Raw genomic sequence first — 15719 nt, forward strand, 5'->3', positions numbered from 1 at the left:
CTGTGTAATCATCTGTTTTACCTTTCACATTTAGATCTATAATCCTCTTGGAATTGAGTTTTGTATATGGTGTGAGGTAGGGGTGAAGGTTATTTATATCTGTGTAAATATCCTGTTGGACTCAGCATTATTTATTATAAAGATCATCCTTTCCTGTCTAAATTGCAGTGGCACCTCTTTCATCAATCAAGTAATCACGTAATGTTTGTGAATCTGTCTGGACTCTTTGTATTCTGTTCTGTTGGGCTATTTGTTTAATAAAATGCCTTAAATTATTGTAGTTCTGATACAAGTTTGAGTAAATCTTTCATTTTTGTTTTTCTTCTTTTTTTTTTTTTTTGATCTTTTCCTTGGTGTTTAGCATTTACATAAAAATTCTAGAATCACTCTGTCAATTTCCAAGCACACAAAACCTGGCTGAGGTTTGGGTTGGGATTGCATTGAATTTGTAGATCAGTTTGGGAGAGTTTATTGTCTTTACTATATTGAGACTTCTAATCAATTAATGTTACAGGTTGTCTTTAACAATGTTTTCAAGTTCTACTGGTAGCATTCTTATATATCTTTCATTAAGTTATATTCTTTTGTTGTTATTGCAAATGACATCTTTCACCATTTGATCTAATTTTTGTTGCCTGTACAAATCTGTTGCAATGTGATAGACTTTGTTGTATTGACCTCATTTCCAAGGATTTGCTCCATTCACTTCTTAGTCTTACTAGTTTATCCATAGATTCATTTGGATTTTCTTTGTGTATGATCATTTTATATAGTGAGGAGTTTTATTTTTTATTGTCCAGTTCTTATACTTTCCATTTACTTATCTTTTTTTGGTCTTGTTGCAATAGGGGCGTCAGTTATAATTTTGAATAGTAGTGATGATAGCATGTGTTTCTGGTTCCCAATTTCAGGAAGGAGAGCTTTCAATATTTACAGTATGGCATTTACTTAGGAGTGTGGTTGAAAACTTTTTCTTAAAGAAAACTCTCTAATTTCTAATTTGATAGGCATTTAACTATGAACACGTGTTGACTTTTATCAAATGCTTTTTCTGCAGCTATTGAGATTATCATATAATTTGTGTCTCCTTTATTTTGTCAATGTGGTAATCATATTAAAAAACGTTAAAACAATCTTGTGTTCCTGTCATAAATCCAACAGATGTGCTATCATTTTTGTGTTTTATTGGATTCAATTTGCTAATATTTTAAGAGTTTTGTTTCTGTGTTTAGGGGGAGAGGTTAGTTTGTAGTTTTCCTTTTGTGTAACGAACTTGCCTTGTTTTGGCATCAAGAATATGCTGGTCTTATAAAGTCAGTGGGGAAGTGTTTCCCTTTTTTGTTCAATTCTCTGGAAGAGATTGGTGTTACTTCTGTCTTCAGGGTTTGATAGAAAATTTATTAGTGAAGGCATCTGAGACTGGAATTTCCTTTGTAGTAACGTTTTATATTATGGATATAATTATATTAAGGCCTAGACATATTTCTATATACCATTTCTTGTGTCCAGTTTAACTTTTTTTGGACTATAATTTGCCCCTTTTTTGAGAAAGATACTTATTATTGATTTTCAGTCTGCATTTCTAACGTATGCATTCAAAAGTCTACATTTTCCTTTAAACTGTGGTTTTAATAGCATCCTAGAAGTTTTGATGTTGTATTTTAATTTTTCAGCTCAAGATATTTTAAAATGGTCATTGTAGTTTTTTCTTTTGACCTTTAGGTAACTTAGACACTTACTGTGAAGTCTGTCTCCCCATGTTGAGTCTACACACTGATGTCTCTGCTGAGTTTTTTTCCCTCGTCTTTTATTTTTAAAGCTTGGCTTCCTGGGGATCTTTTCTGTGTCTGCATAGCTGTAGGTTCAGCCAAAGACAAAGGTTGTTCACAATTTTCTCAAGCCAGGAAGGCTTCCCCTCTCTATGGAGAGAGCTGCGTGTGGCCTGGGAAGTCCATTTGGAGCTCAGGGCATTTTCAAGTCTGCTATTGTTTTTACTTCCATGTGCACTCATGTCTTCTCTGTGCACATACTCAGACTCTGTTTGCTGTGAATGTGTTCATGTGTTACACATTAGTCTCTGCAATGCATGTGCTCAGCCTCTGGTTAATCCCAGGCTACGTGGAAAATTTTTCAAGCCTGTCTTTCCCGTCTTAACTTCCAGAACACCCTATCTATGGCTTGTCTCAAATAATTGTTTTCTTAGGCTAGCAGAAACGCTGTCTCTATTAGCTTGTAACGGAGATCACCACCTTGAACAGCACTGTTTCATATCAAGTGAGCGTCCATGACAGTGGCAATGTAGCTGCTGTTTCTGGCAATTGGTTATGCCCTGGATGAAGCAGCATGCTGGGGGTGGGGGTGGTGGGAGGGGCCCCAGGCAAGAGTGCTTCAGTACTTAGGTTCATCTCACCAGAGTTCTTCTGTTTGTTGTATGCTGGAATTTTCAGAGTGCTGAAATGATTGGATTTGACGGTTCTGACTGGCTTTATAGTTGCTTTGTGGGGAGATGATTTATCAACCTCTTCATCATGCCAAAGTGAATCTGTTCTAGCTATTGTGTTTTTGAGATTTACAATCTTTATTTGATTTTTACTTTTCCCTTTTCTCTTTAAAACAGGTCCCAGTTCTCTGGTGTAATTTCTTACTTGTCATTTTATTTTTTTTGGACATATTAATCATAGTTCTTTCAATGCCCATGTCAGATAACTTTCAGTATTTGGATCACCAGTGGGTCGCTTTAGCTCCTGTCTCCCCACCCCACTCCTCTGCCCTGATTTTAGACATTTAGTCTTGTCCCCTTGCGCGACATTTTTGCTAGAATGTCAGAGCATGTATTTGTAAAAATTGTAAGAAGCTCTGAATGATGCTGTCTTTCTTCAGAGTGCAGTAAGTTTTCTTCTGGAAGACAGAGTTAGGGGGCTGCTTGTCTTGATTTGGTCAAGAATTGAGAAGGTTTGGTGCTGAGTTTCATTTGTTTTTTTTTCTGGCCGCACCGAGTCTTCACTGCTTTTGTGCGGGTTTTCTCTAATTGGGGCAAATGGAGGCTTTTCTTGTTGTGGTGCTCGGGGCTCATTGTGGTGGCTTTTCTTGTTGGGAAGCATGGGCTCTAGGTGTGCAGGCTTCAGTAGTTGTAGCACTTGGGCTTATTTGCCCCGAGGTATGTGGGGTCTTCCCCCACCAGGGATTGAACCCATGTCTCCTGCATTGGCAGGCAGATTCCTGTCCATCGCGCCAGAGTTTTATTCTTTTTGAAGGATATCTTACTTTGATATTCTTTCATTCCTGGGGCACAAGCTTTTAGACATCCCAGTTGAAACCTAAGGTGTTTACTGGGGGCTTCCTCCTTGGTGAGCCTGAGCCCCACTTTCCTTTTCTTCAGTCCTACAAATCTACCAAAATCTCTGCTTAGTATTTTAACCTCATGTATGCCACTTTCTCTGGTTTCCTGGCTTCTCATCATGTGCAGCTTAGGAATCTTGAAGGGAAATGTTTTGTGGAATGTTAGTCTTGCTCTCTGCATGTGTCTTTTCTTTGGAGTCTTGGCTCATCCAGTCCTACTCACTTTGGTAAACCTGAACTCTAATTCTTGAGCATATATCGCTGAACCAAAATATTTGAACCACCACTTTCTTCATGGTCTGCTGGCCCCCAAGTGTACACAGAAATTGTGTACACGTGACCATCAGTGTGGCAGATAATGGCAAGTTACCCACTTTATGCTTGTCCCTTCTCTCCAGCCACTTGTCTCTCAAGTCCTGGATGCTTTGGTTGCTGTTTAAGGACTCAAACAGCTTTTTTGTTTTTGTAAATTTTACCCCGTCTTTGTTCATGGGATTACTGGCCTGATAGCAACCACTTCACTCTTTATGGAAGTGGAACTCCACTAAAGTATTGTTAGTGTCATTAGTTTATTTGATCTAAGTTGACAAAGAGATGTATCATCATGCAGTTTTTTTTTTCTCTAGATTAGAATCTTGGAATAATCAAGGAGTCTCTTGAAGATACAATAACTAGACTGGAAAGATTGAAAAATCATCTTGCGAAATTTGAACTAGGGAAATTTTACTCAAATATATCAGTAGCTAAGAGACAAAACTGTTTTGCATAAACTGACCTGCAGTGTTATTATAATTTTGGTCTTATGAATGCTTTATTTTGAATTATGTCTTACAGTAAAATCAATCATAACTATATAAGGAAATTTTACAAAAAGTTGATAATGACTTCTAGTGTGTGGGTCACAACAAACTATGGAAAATTCTGAAAGAGATGAGAATACCAGACCACTTTACCTACCTCTTGAGAAACCTGTTTGCAGGTCAAGAAGCAGCAGTTAGAATCAGACATGGAACAGCAAACATGGAAAAACAGTTAGAATTGGACATGGTTCCAAATTGGGAAAGGAGAATGTCAAGACTATATATTGTAACCCTGCTTATTTAACTTATATACAGACTACATCATGCGAAATGCCAGGCTGGATGAATCTCAAGTTGGAATCAAGATTGCCAGGAGAAATCTCAATGACCTCAGATATGCAGGTGACACCTGCAGAAAGCAAAGAAGAACTAAAGAGCCTCTTGATGAAGGTGAAAGAGGAGAGTGAAAAAGCTGGCTTAAAACTCAGCATTCAAAAAACGAAGATCATGGCATCCAGTCCCATCAGTTCAGTTCAGTTCAGTCGCTCAGTCATGTCCGACACTTTGCGACCCCATGAACCGCAGCACGCCAGGCCTCCCTGTCCATCACTAACTCCTGGAGTCCACCCAAACCCATGTCCATTGAGTTGGTGATGCCATCCAACCATCTCATCCTCTGTTGTCCCCTTCTCCTCCTGCCCTCAATCTTTCTCAGCATCAGGATCTGTTCCAATGAGTCAGCTCTTCGCATCAGGTGGCCAAAGTATTGGAGTTTCAGCTTCAACATCAGTCCTTCCAATGAACACCCAGGACTGATCTCCTTTAGGATGGACTGCTTGGATCTCCTCACAGTCCAAGGGACTCTCAAGAGTCTTCTCCAACACCACAGTTCAAGAGCATCAATTCTTTGGCATTCAGCTTTCTTCACAGTCCAACTCTCACATCCATGCACGACCATTGGAAAAACCATAGCCTCGACTAGACAGACCTTTGTTGACAAAGTAATGTCTCTGCTTTTTAATATGCATCACTTCATGGCAAATAGATGGGGAAACAATGGAAACAGTGACAGACTTTATTTTCTTGGGCTCCAAAATCACTGCATTTGGTGACTGCTGCCATGAAATTAAAAGACGCTTGCTTCTTGAAAGAAAAGCTATGACCAACCTAGACAGTGTATTAAAAAGCAGAGACATCACTTTGCCAGCAAAAGTCTGTACAGTCGAAGCTGTGGTTTTTCCAATCGTCATGTATGCTTGTGCAAGTTGGACCGTAAAGAAAGCTGAGGGCCAAAGAATTGCTGCTTTCCAACTGTGGTGCTGGAGAAGACTCTTGAGAGTCCCTTGGACTGCAAGAGGATCAAACCAGTCATTCCTAAAGGGAATCAACCCTGAATATTCATTGGTAAAACTACTGTTGAGACTAAAGCTCCGATACTTTGGCCACCTAATGCAGAGAGCTGACTCATTGGAAAAGACCGTGATGCTGGGAAAGATTGAAGGCAGGAGGAAAAGTGGGCAACAGAGGATGAGATGAGTAGATGGCATCATTGGCTCAATGGACGAGTTTGAGAAAACTCTGGGCCATAGTGAAGGACAGGGAGGCCCGGCATGTCCAGGGGCTCACAAAGAGTTGGACTTGATTGAGTGACTGAACAGTAGCAAAGAATCATATTGTTTGAGTTTACTATTTGGAAAACACAAACATTTAGTGTCAAATTATTTTTTAGGTTTTTTTTTTTTTTTTTTTAGTGAAACAACACAGAATGCTTAATTTTTAGAGCTAGCTTATTTTGGATCTAATACTTTTCATTATATTATAGAAAGTAAAAATCAATTTTGAAAATAGCTTTTAAAAATTATTAGGTAAAATTCATCGGTTGTAACACATATACTGCTCAGATGATTATGTGGGGGGCTGTGCAGGTGTGGGGGGAAAGGGTATGTGGGAAATCTTTGTACCTTACTCTCAACTTTGTTGTGAATCTTAAACTGCTCTAAAAAAAAATTAAAGTCTTCAAAAAATTGTTAGATACACAGAAATTACATTCACCTACTCTGAAATACCAGTGTTATATTGTTATACAGCAATCTACTTTTCTTAGAAGTAATTTACATTAGTAGCAGTTAATATTGATAAGCTGCTTACTCGGTGTCAGATCCTAAGGGGGAAATTTAGTAAGGTCTAATAAACTCTGAATAGCAAGAAAGAGTGCTTTTCTTTGTCCAGATGTAAATGCTCTCGGCTGTCATGTGAATGACTGCTGACACTCTAGTACCTATGGAACAGCCGGCCCTAATCCTAGATCCTTGTAATTTTGGAACAGGGAGGTCTTTAGCCATCAAGTCCAGGATCTTAATTTCTCAGATGAAAATGTCATGACCCAGAAAGGGTAAGTGATTTCCCCAAGTGATTTACTCCCAAGATCCCAGAGCCTGCTCATTAGACAGAGCTGGGATTGGAATAGACAAATTATTGTGGCCCAATTTGGAAATTTACCCTAAGATGTCCTTATCACAGAACATATTTATCAAATGTCAAACTGCCACAGCGTCTCCACTGCATTCCTTCAGAAAAATAACCTTAAAAGGTGAAGTTGTCCGTGGGTGGAGATGACAGTGACTCAGCAGTGTCCTTGAGCCCGTTAGTGACTTAGCAGAGCTCTCTGTGTAGACACTTCTGCCTCCATCTGCCAGATGGCTTTTAGTGACCCTCCTCCTCCACCCGAACCCCAGTACTATAGCTTCGGCAAAAATAAAGGAACGGCAGCATGACAATAACAACGGAACAGGCAACCTGCGTGCGTGCTGAGTTGCTTCACTCCTATCTGACTCTCCGTGACCCTGTGGACTGTAGCCAGCTAGGCTCTGTCTGTCCATGGGCTTCTCTAGGCAGGAATACTGGAGTGGGTTGCCAGGCCCTCCTCCAGGGCATCTTCCCGACCCAGGGGATTGAATCCACATCTCTTATGTCTCCTGCATTGGCAGGTGGGTTCTTTACCACCAGCGCCACCGGGGAAGTCCAAAACAACCAACACACATCTAAAAAACAAAACCAAAAAAACCCAAACCTTTAATTTTTTTTTTTTTTGCCTTAATGTGACCATTAGAGCATTTAAAAAATTTCAAAGGTTAAAATGCGCCGTTTTTGTTACCTATGTCAAATCTTTCCATTTATGCTGTTTTAGGTGTTAATCAGGCTTCCCTGGTGGCTCAGTGGTAAAGAATCCATCTACAGTGTAGGAGATGCAGGTTCAATTACTGGGTTGGGAAGATCTCCTGGAGAAGGAAATGGCAACCCACTCCAATTTTCTAGCCTGGAGAATCCGCGTGGACAGAGAAGCCTGGTGGGCTGCTGTCCGTGGAGTCGCAAAGTGTCGGACTCGACTGAGCGACTAAGCCCACATCCGTGGTGGCTGGGCAGCAGGAGAAACTAAGCATCCCTGAACACAAACATTGGCAAGTAGGGACAGAAAGCTTTGCTAGTGGTTTTTATTTTTGTCTTTTTATTATGGAAAAACTTTAAATGTATTCAAAAGTAGAGAAAATGGTAGAATGAATCCCTCTTTTACTAATCATGAAGCCTTGACGATGGTCAACATATGGCCAATCTAGCTTCCTTTATCTGCCCCTCCCCACTGGATTATTTTAAACAAAGCCCAGATGTCGTATTATTTCATCTGTGACTATGCCAGAATGTATCTTTAAAACAATAAAGAGACTTGCCTTTGTAAAAAAGAAATATAACCGCAATGCTATTAGCACACCAGAAAACAGCATTCTTTGCTGTCATCAAATATCTGATGAGTATTCAGATTTCCCTGATTGTCTTGTAAATTTTTTCTCAGTTGGTGTGTTAGAATCAGATCCAAATAAGGACCATAAATGTCTCAGGACTCTTTTAATCTATAGGTTCACTCTTTTCTCCCTTCTCTTGTGATTTATTGCAGAAACCAAATTCTTCACCTGTAGACCTTCCTACAGTATGAATTTTTGCTAATTATCGCCCTGGTGTAGCTTAGTTTTTCTGTCCCCTATATTTTCCCATAAACTGGTAATTAGAACCAGAGCTTTGATGGATTTTTCCATTTTTTGGCACGATTTTGGGGTAGGGGGTAGATACTTTCTAGTGACCTTCCCCTGTGGCTCAGCGATAAAAGAATCCGCCTGCAATGCTGGAGACGTGGGTTTGATCCCTGGGTCAGGAACATCCTCTGGAGGAGTAAATGGCAACCCACTCCAGCATTCTTGCCTGGAGAGTCCCATGGACAGAGGAGCCTGGTGGGCTACAGTCCTTGGGGTCGCAAAGAGTTGGACATGACTGAGCGCACACACACACACACACACACATGTACTTTCTCCTGCAGGACATCAGGGGGCACATGCTGCCTGGCCTTCCTGTTTGTAGGGTTAAGTTTGGCCTGTGAGCAAGCGTTGTCAGCCTGACACATCCATTATAAACTCCCCCATCTGCTTTGTGCCTGGTGGTTTGAGCAGTCATTGGCAATTATTGTCTAGATCAGGGGCTGGCAGACTCTTTCTGTGAAGGGCCGGATAGTGAATATTTCGGACTTTGAGAGCCATGTGATCTCCATCATTGCAGACAGCAGCTTCAATAACGTGTAAATAACTGGGCATAACTGTGTTCCTATAAAACTTTACTTACCAGATTAGTTCTGGCCTGTTGGCCACTTTTTTTTTTGCTGACTCCTGATCTACATCAATTATTTCATAAGGGGTTGCAAGATAATATGATTCTATCATTCTTCCTTTGTTTATTCACTGGGAGGCTTCTATAAAGAATTTGACCTCATCAGTTATTTGGCTTCTCTAAGCAACTGTTTGTAACGGAAAAGCAGGGTCAATACTTGAGTCTTTCCCTTTGTTTATTATCCATCTTCAGAATAAGGTGTTGGTTTCCTAGCATCTTCCAGAGGTGATCATTTTGTTTTTTAAGTACCATCATGAAATTCCAGAGCTTTGACGTAGTCGATGTTTCAGGCCTCCTAGACTTGGGCCCTGTGGCTGTTGTCTTAATAGTCAAACTGCAGCTGTGTGGCACTTCCCCGACGTCTTTATTTTATTGTTATTATTATTTTTTTGTCTTTGAGTGAATCCCAAATCACAAGGACAGATGTCCTCAAATATTTTCCTTTGGCAGGCGTTAAATAAGTGCCCCTTCTATGTCAAACCCAGTCCTGGATCCTTTCCTCCCAGGCATCTTTAGCTCCCTGGCAGAAAATCTCTGATGTACAGTTGTTATGAAATAACTGGTCTCTTTCTGCAGCTGTAGAATCCATGATGGTCTGGTTTTCAGTTTTGTTAGGTAAGAAAGACATACTTTTCAAATTCAACAGTGAGATTCTTTCACATAGATTTCCATAGTTTTTAATCTATGTTGAAACATTTGTTTTTAATCATGGCTCAGTTCAGTTCAGTTGCTCAGTCGAGTCCGACTCCTTGCGACCCCATGAATCGCAGCATTCCAGGCCTCCCTGTCTATCACCAACTCCTGGAGTGTCCTCAAACTCATGTCCATCGAGTCGGTAATGCCATCCAGCCATCTCATCCTCTGTCGTCCCCTTCTCCTCATGCCCCCAATCTGTCCTAGCATCAGGGTTTTTTCCAATGAGTCAGCTCTTCGTATGAGGTGGCCAAAGTACTGGAGTTTCAGCTTCAGCATCAGGCCTTCCAATGAACACCCAGGACTGATCTGCTTTAGGATGGACTGGTTGGATCTCCTTGCAGTCCAAGGGACTCTCAAGAGTCTTCTCCAACACCATAGTTCAAAAGCATCAGTTTTTCGGTGCTCAGCTTTCTTCACAGTCTAACTCTCACATCCATACAAGACCACTGGAAAAACCATAGCCTTGACTAGACAGACCTTTGTTGACAAAGTAATGTCTCTGCTTTTTAATATGCTATCTAGGTTGGTCATAACTTTCCTTCCAAGGAGTAAGCGTCTTTTAATTTCATGGCTTCAATCACCATCTGCGGTGATGTTGGAGCCCAAAAATTAATCATGGCTAGGTCACTGCTATTAAGTGAGATTGACATTTAAGTGTTCATCATGCAGTGTTATTTAGTTAGCCTGCAATCTGAAATTTGATTTAATACCCTCTGGTTTTTCATTAGTGCCGAGTGGGGGAAAAAACGGGCACATTTAAAGAGCTGAAATTTAGCATTGTTGTAAATATTGAAATGCTCTCTCCTGGTGTATCATCCAGATTTCGTTTCAGTCAGTGGACTGTTCTGGTGCTCTTTCTCGCGTCCTTTCTCTGTTGTTTTAGCGCTAAGTTCACTCTGCATTTTCTCTGTTGTGCCCAAACTTCCACCCTAAACCCGCAGGGTCTGTCTTCCCCTCAGCTGGTTGAGGTGCCGTGAGGTCTCTTAGGTGCTGATATCACTGCCCTGCTGCTGCTTTCGACACCTCCTTGTCACCCCTCTTTCCTTGGATTTAGGGGTGACCTTTATTTTCTCTTCTCATCCTCTTCTTGCTTGCTTTCCTCTCTTCTCTTTTCCCAACCCACCAGCAACGTGCCCGAATCGTGTTTTATCTCATCTCAGCGTTTCTCTCTCTCTGTCTTTCTCTGTAAGCCTCTCTGACTTGCTTGGGAAGCTCATGGTTTGCCAGTCTTGCTATCACGATTTTATTTATCCCCGCTGTGCACGTGATTCTACAGCCCTGTCTCCAACACTGAGATCCAATGTTTCTATTTCTGTATTTATTGTCAAGGATGAGATGTTTAAACATTGACTAATTTTTTTTTTTTTAACAACTGAAAATAAAATTCCAGAGACGAGAGTATGGCATGTTCCTGAGGTTCCTTTAAATGTAGTCTTGTCCCTCTTGAAGTTCCCGGTGGTTGGTTGATCAATGAAACCATCTTAAAGATGGGTTCAAAGCCTTCTGAAAGTTGTCTACCCATCCCTCTCTGCTTCCGTCTTCGGCTGTACCCTGTCTCTGCTCTGGCCGTATATCTGCTGGCTGTCCTTGCTTCAGACTACCTTATAACATTTCTCTATTTACTATATCTTGTCACACCACAAGTTTCCCTTCTTTCTGGAGAGATTTTCCAAACGAATTCTGACCATCATCAGAAACCAGCAGTTGAGCCCCTTTTCTCTCAACCACAAAGCTGGGGTGTGTGTGTGTGTGTGTGTGTGTGTGTGTGTGTGTGCTTTTGGCAACCCTACAGACCGTTGCCCGCCAGGCTGCTCTGCCCATGGGACTTTTCAGGCAGGATTACTGCAGTGGGTTGCTGTTTCCTGCTCCAGGGGATCTTCCCAGCCCAGGGATCGGACTTCAGTCTCTTGGGTCTGCTGCACTGACATGCAGTTCTTTACCACCGAGCTACCTGGGGAGCCTGAGTAGGTGGCTCAGGGGTAGAGAACCTGCCTACCAATGCAGGAGACGAGGGTTCTGTCCCTGAGTCGGGAAGATCCCCCTGGAGTGGGAAATGGCAACCCACGCCACTCTTCTTGCCTGGAAAATCTCACGGACGGGGTAGCCTGGCAGGCTACAGTCCATGGGGTTGCAGAAGAGTTTGACATGCTTTAAGTGACTAAACAACACCACCACAAAATTAGGAGGAATTTTTCTTTTCATGACTTGAAAACTTCCCCAAACCCATTATTTTCTGCACCGATAAAAAGTGAAGCGATGTTTTATTTTTTACCTTTTGAAGATGTGAGTATTTAGTATGTCTGACGCACAACAAAATCATTAAACCCTAATGTGTAATAAATGTAAAACTTTATTTCCTAACAGCATGCTCATTTTCCTATACAAATGTCATTTTTATCTCGTTTTAAAAACATCAAAGCTCTTTGCTTTATCCTAATCTTCACAGTTGAGTATGTGTTGATCAATAAAGCCACTTTATGTAACTGTGTTGCAGAGTGACACGTTCATTAAGATTGAGGCTGAAAGGCCTTTTGAGAAAAGCCCTTCAGGGCAAATAAATTCAATAACATTTAAACTAATATTTCTGTTTCTGCTTACCAAGCTTGTATTAAGGCAAATAGTAAATGTGGTAGAATTTAGAAAGTGATTTTTTTTTTCCTTTAAAAATCTCTGCCCACTATTTTTTTTTTTTCTCTGCCCACTATTAATTGAAGTATTTTGTTCATCGGATTGATCACATTTTACTGACTCAGAGCACAGGTGGGCTTTGGTAAGTACAAACGTTCAGGATATGTAGGCATTTGTATTGAGGATGGAGGAGAGAGGATATATTCCTTAGAATTATGGGAAGTGAGCAAAACGCTTTTGGGAGAGATGGAAAGGAAAAATATTTTCATTTGTGACTTTGTTTTTACTTTAGAATAATAGTATAGCAAGTATAGTCTAGCTTTTACTATATTTATAATTTTGAGAAAGTTGTGAGTTTCGAGAATATCAGTGATCACTTTTACTTGGTGTATAAGGAAACATTTAGAGAAAATTTTAAACGCTTTAAGGGCAAAGTATGCCTCTTCATGGAGAAGGAGATGGTAACCCACTCCAGTGTTCTTGCCTGGAGAATCCAAGGGACGGAGGAGCCTGGTGGGCTGCCGTCTATGGGGTTGAGCGACTTAGCAGCAGCAGCAGCATACCTCTTCAGACTGATGTCCTGATATTTACAGACAAACAATCCTACAGAAGTTGTAATCTCTGATTTTTATTAATAGGTATCTAGGAGGCTAAACCTGAAGCTGACTGTGGATAAATATTGATGAAAACGGGATTTTCACTGATGAAGATAAAAGAATTCATTCATTTGTTCAACATATATTGAGGGCTTTCTAGATGGTATGATTTAAGGACATCTCATATCAACCTAAAGCAGGAATGAGTTTGGACTATTCCTAGAACTTAGCAAAGGGGAATGTGACAGGAAGGCGATACGAGTGGTGAATACAGACCAGACCTGAGGGAATGCAGAGGCCAGACTGTGCAGTGAGCACCCTGCTGTAGGGAGTCTGGATTCTAATCTCTACGTAATGGAAAACTATTCAATGATGGTGACTGTTTTGCCTAGTATTAGTACTCATATATAAAAAAATATTTAGAGAAAATATAGAAACCTTAATGACAAAGTATACCTCCTTAGGTTGATGTCTATAAAAATATAATCTAATTTACATTTCTAGAAGTTCATCTTTGAGCTGCAAAGAAGATAGTTTGTAGTGGGGCAAGATAGAAACAGGAAGATCATTTAGGAGACAATATCCTAATGGACAGGCTTTCTAGGTGGTACTGGTGGTAAAGAATCTGCCTACCAATGCAGGACATGCAGGAAATGTGGGTGCAATCCCTGGGTCGGGAAGATCCCCTGGAGTAGGGCATGGCACCCCACTCCAGTATTCTTGTGGGGAAAATTCTATGGACACAGAGAAGCCTGGCAGGCTACATGGGGTGACCATGTAGGTCACCCTTGGGGTCCCACCATGGGGTCGCAAAGAGTAGAACACAATAATTGTAATGGACAAGGTCACCCGTGGGTGCAGTTGAAAGACTGGAGACACACTTTGTGGGCAGAATTGACTCTTCTCCCCAGTGGGTTGGATGTGGGGAGTGAGATGCAGGGCAGGATGAAGCATACTCTTGGGTTGTGGCCTGAAATAGAGAATGAGAAACTAGCACACATTGTAAAGCAGTTTTACCCCAATTTACAAAGTAACTAACAATCAATTAAACAGAGAATGGCGGTGCCATTCATTATGATGGAGAAACTGTACTGGGTGTGGTTAGAAGTGAAGATCAAAACTCGTCTTGGATTTAATTCAGGTCTGAAGTGTTAGTAAGACGACACGGGGTGAGGTCTAGTAGGTGGTCTGGAACTTGGGGGAAAGGTTTGAGCTGTAGACACAGAATCGGGGGGAGCAGTCAGGTGGCATTCAAAGCTGTGGGAGCGGATGGGATGATCTGAGGCACATGGCAAGGAACAGTGGCTCCAGACCAAGCGCTTGGGTGCCCCAGCCTTCAGAGACTTGGTAAACGAGGCGTGGGCAGAGAACACTGCAAACAAATGGTCCCGGAGAGGACTGGGGAGTGCGGCCTCCTGGCAGGGATGGGAGGAGAGGGTTTGGGCAGGAAGGAGATGGGCAGTGGGTGCAAAACTCTAGAAAGGTGAAGCGAGATAAAGGCAGAGAAGGATCCGTTTGTTACCTTTATAGTCGACTTCTGCCTTCAGAAATCTCATCTCATTTGCTTTCGTATCCTCAATGTCTAGCACATTGCTTGACACATAATAGACATTGGGTAAATGCCTTGTTGAATAATTAAATGAAAGAGGTGGTATGAAAAGAGGGCTACCTCATGAATCTATTGGAATTAAAATCCAGCTACTGCTCTTTCAAGTAATTTCTGTAGGAATTGAAAATGACTTTCCTATCAATTACTAATATATTGATTAAAATGTTTTGAAAGTCTTTGATTTTCAGCTATGATTTCAGGAGTATGATTGTGTAGTTTTTTGACCAGTAGGTATGTTTCCTCTGTTTTCCAAAATAAAGGCAGTTACATTGGTTTGGAAGAAGAAGGAGCATTTGAGTGTGTGTGTATGTGTGGTATTAGTTTTATTTGAAACCAGCATTAAAATAATTAACTTACTTCTACTTAAGTTTAAAGTTGTAGAAATGTTGCAAAGCACCTACATTAGTCTCTGATCATCTTATTATTTCTTGATATGGTTAGAGATTTTTATTAAATTTGGCCAAGGGCAATTATGGGGGAAGGATTAATAGCAAAGAGATTTGTCTAACAGGAAAGGATTCAGTCACTTTTAACAATGTAATTTGCAGCCTATATTCCTATTAACGCTTGATCTTCTTATATTCTACCTTTGTCTCTTCCAGGTAAAGTAAGGTACCAGGCAAGCAATCTAAACTTATAAAAGAAAGAATGAAAGTGTAGTCGCTCAGTCATGTCTGACTCTTTGTGATCCTGTGGACTGTAGCCCACCAGGCTCCTCTGTCCATGGAATTCTCCAGGCAAGAATACTGGAGTGATTGCCATTCCCTTCTCCAGGGGATCTTCCTGACTCAGGGTTCAAGCCTGGGTCTCACACATTGCAGGCAGTTTCTTTATCATCTGAGCTACCAGGGAAGCCCAAACTTAATAAGACTTATACATTATCTGTTCATGTCCTATACAGACAGAATACTCATGAAAAAAAATAATAATAAAACTTCCCTTTCAACTCATCAGGTTGTGGAGATTATTAGAATCCTGTAAATTTGGTAGATTACATTTTACCTGCTGTGTGTTGTATCTACAGAGAGAAAACCTGGGTACCTTGTGAAACTGTGTTCAGTTCATAGTCTTATAAAACTGCTACCGGTTTAGAATGCTGAAGTACTTAAAAATATCAATGGATACATTATTTATAAATTTCTCACAGTATCCGTATAGTGTTTACTTATGTAAAATATTTCTACCCGTGTGATTTCATTGCATCCTTACAACAATGAATGAGACGGGTGTTCCTTCTTAGTCCAAGATCATATAGCCTGTCAGTGTCAGAGCCAAGCCCCACATCTGGGTCTTCTGAGTCATTTCAGACCACCTGTACATGATGGCCATGCCTCTGGCTCC

The 15719-nt window shown here is 40.9% G+C and overlaps 1 protein-coding gene across 5 annotated transcripts in view; it reads left to right on the forward strand.

The window, feature by feature from the left end:
* Positions 1–15719, forward strand: part of RNF182 (ring finger protein 182) — a 47389-nt gene that overhangs the window by 13983 nt on the left and 17687 nt on the right. The gene's annotated exons all lie outside the window — the stretch shown is intronic.

The sequence above is a fragment of the Odocoileus virginianus genome, chromosome 27, assembly GCF_023699985.2.
Source record: "Odocoileus virginianus isolate 20LAN1187 ecotype Illinois chromosome 27, Ovbor_1.2, whole genome shotgun sequence".
NCBI lineage: Eukaryota > Metazoa > Chordata > Mammalia > Artiodactyla > Cervidae > Odocoileus > Odocoileus virginianus.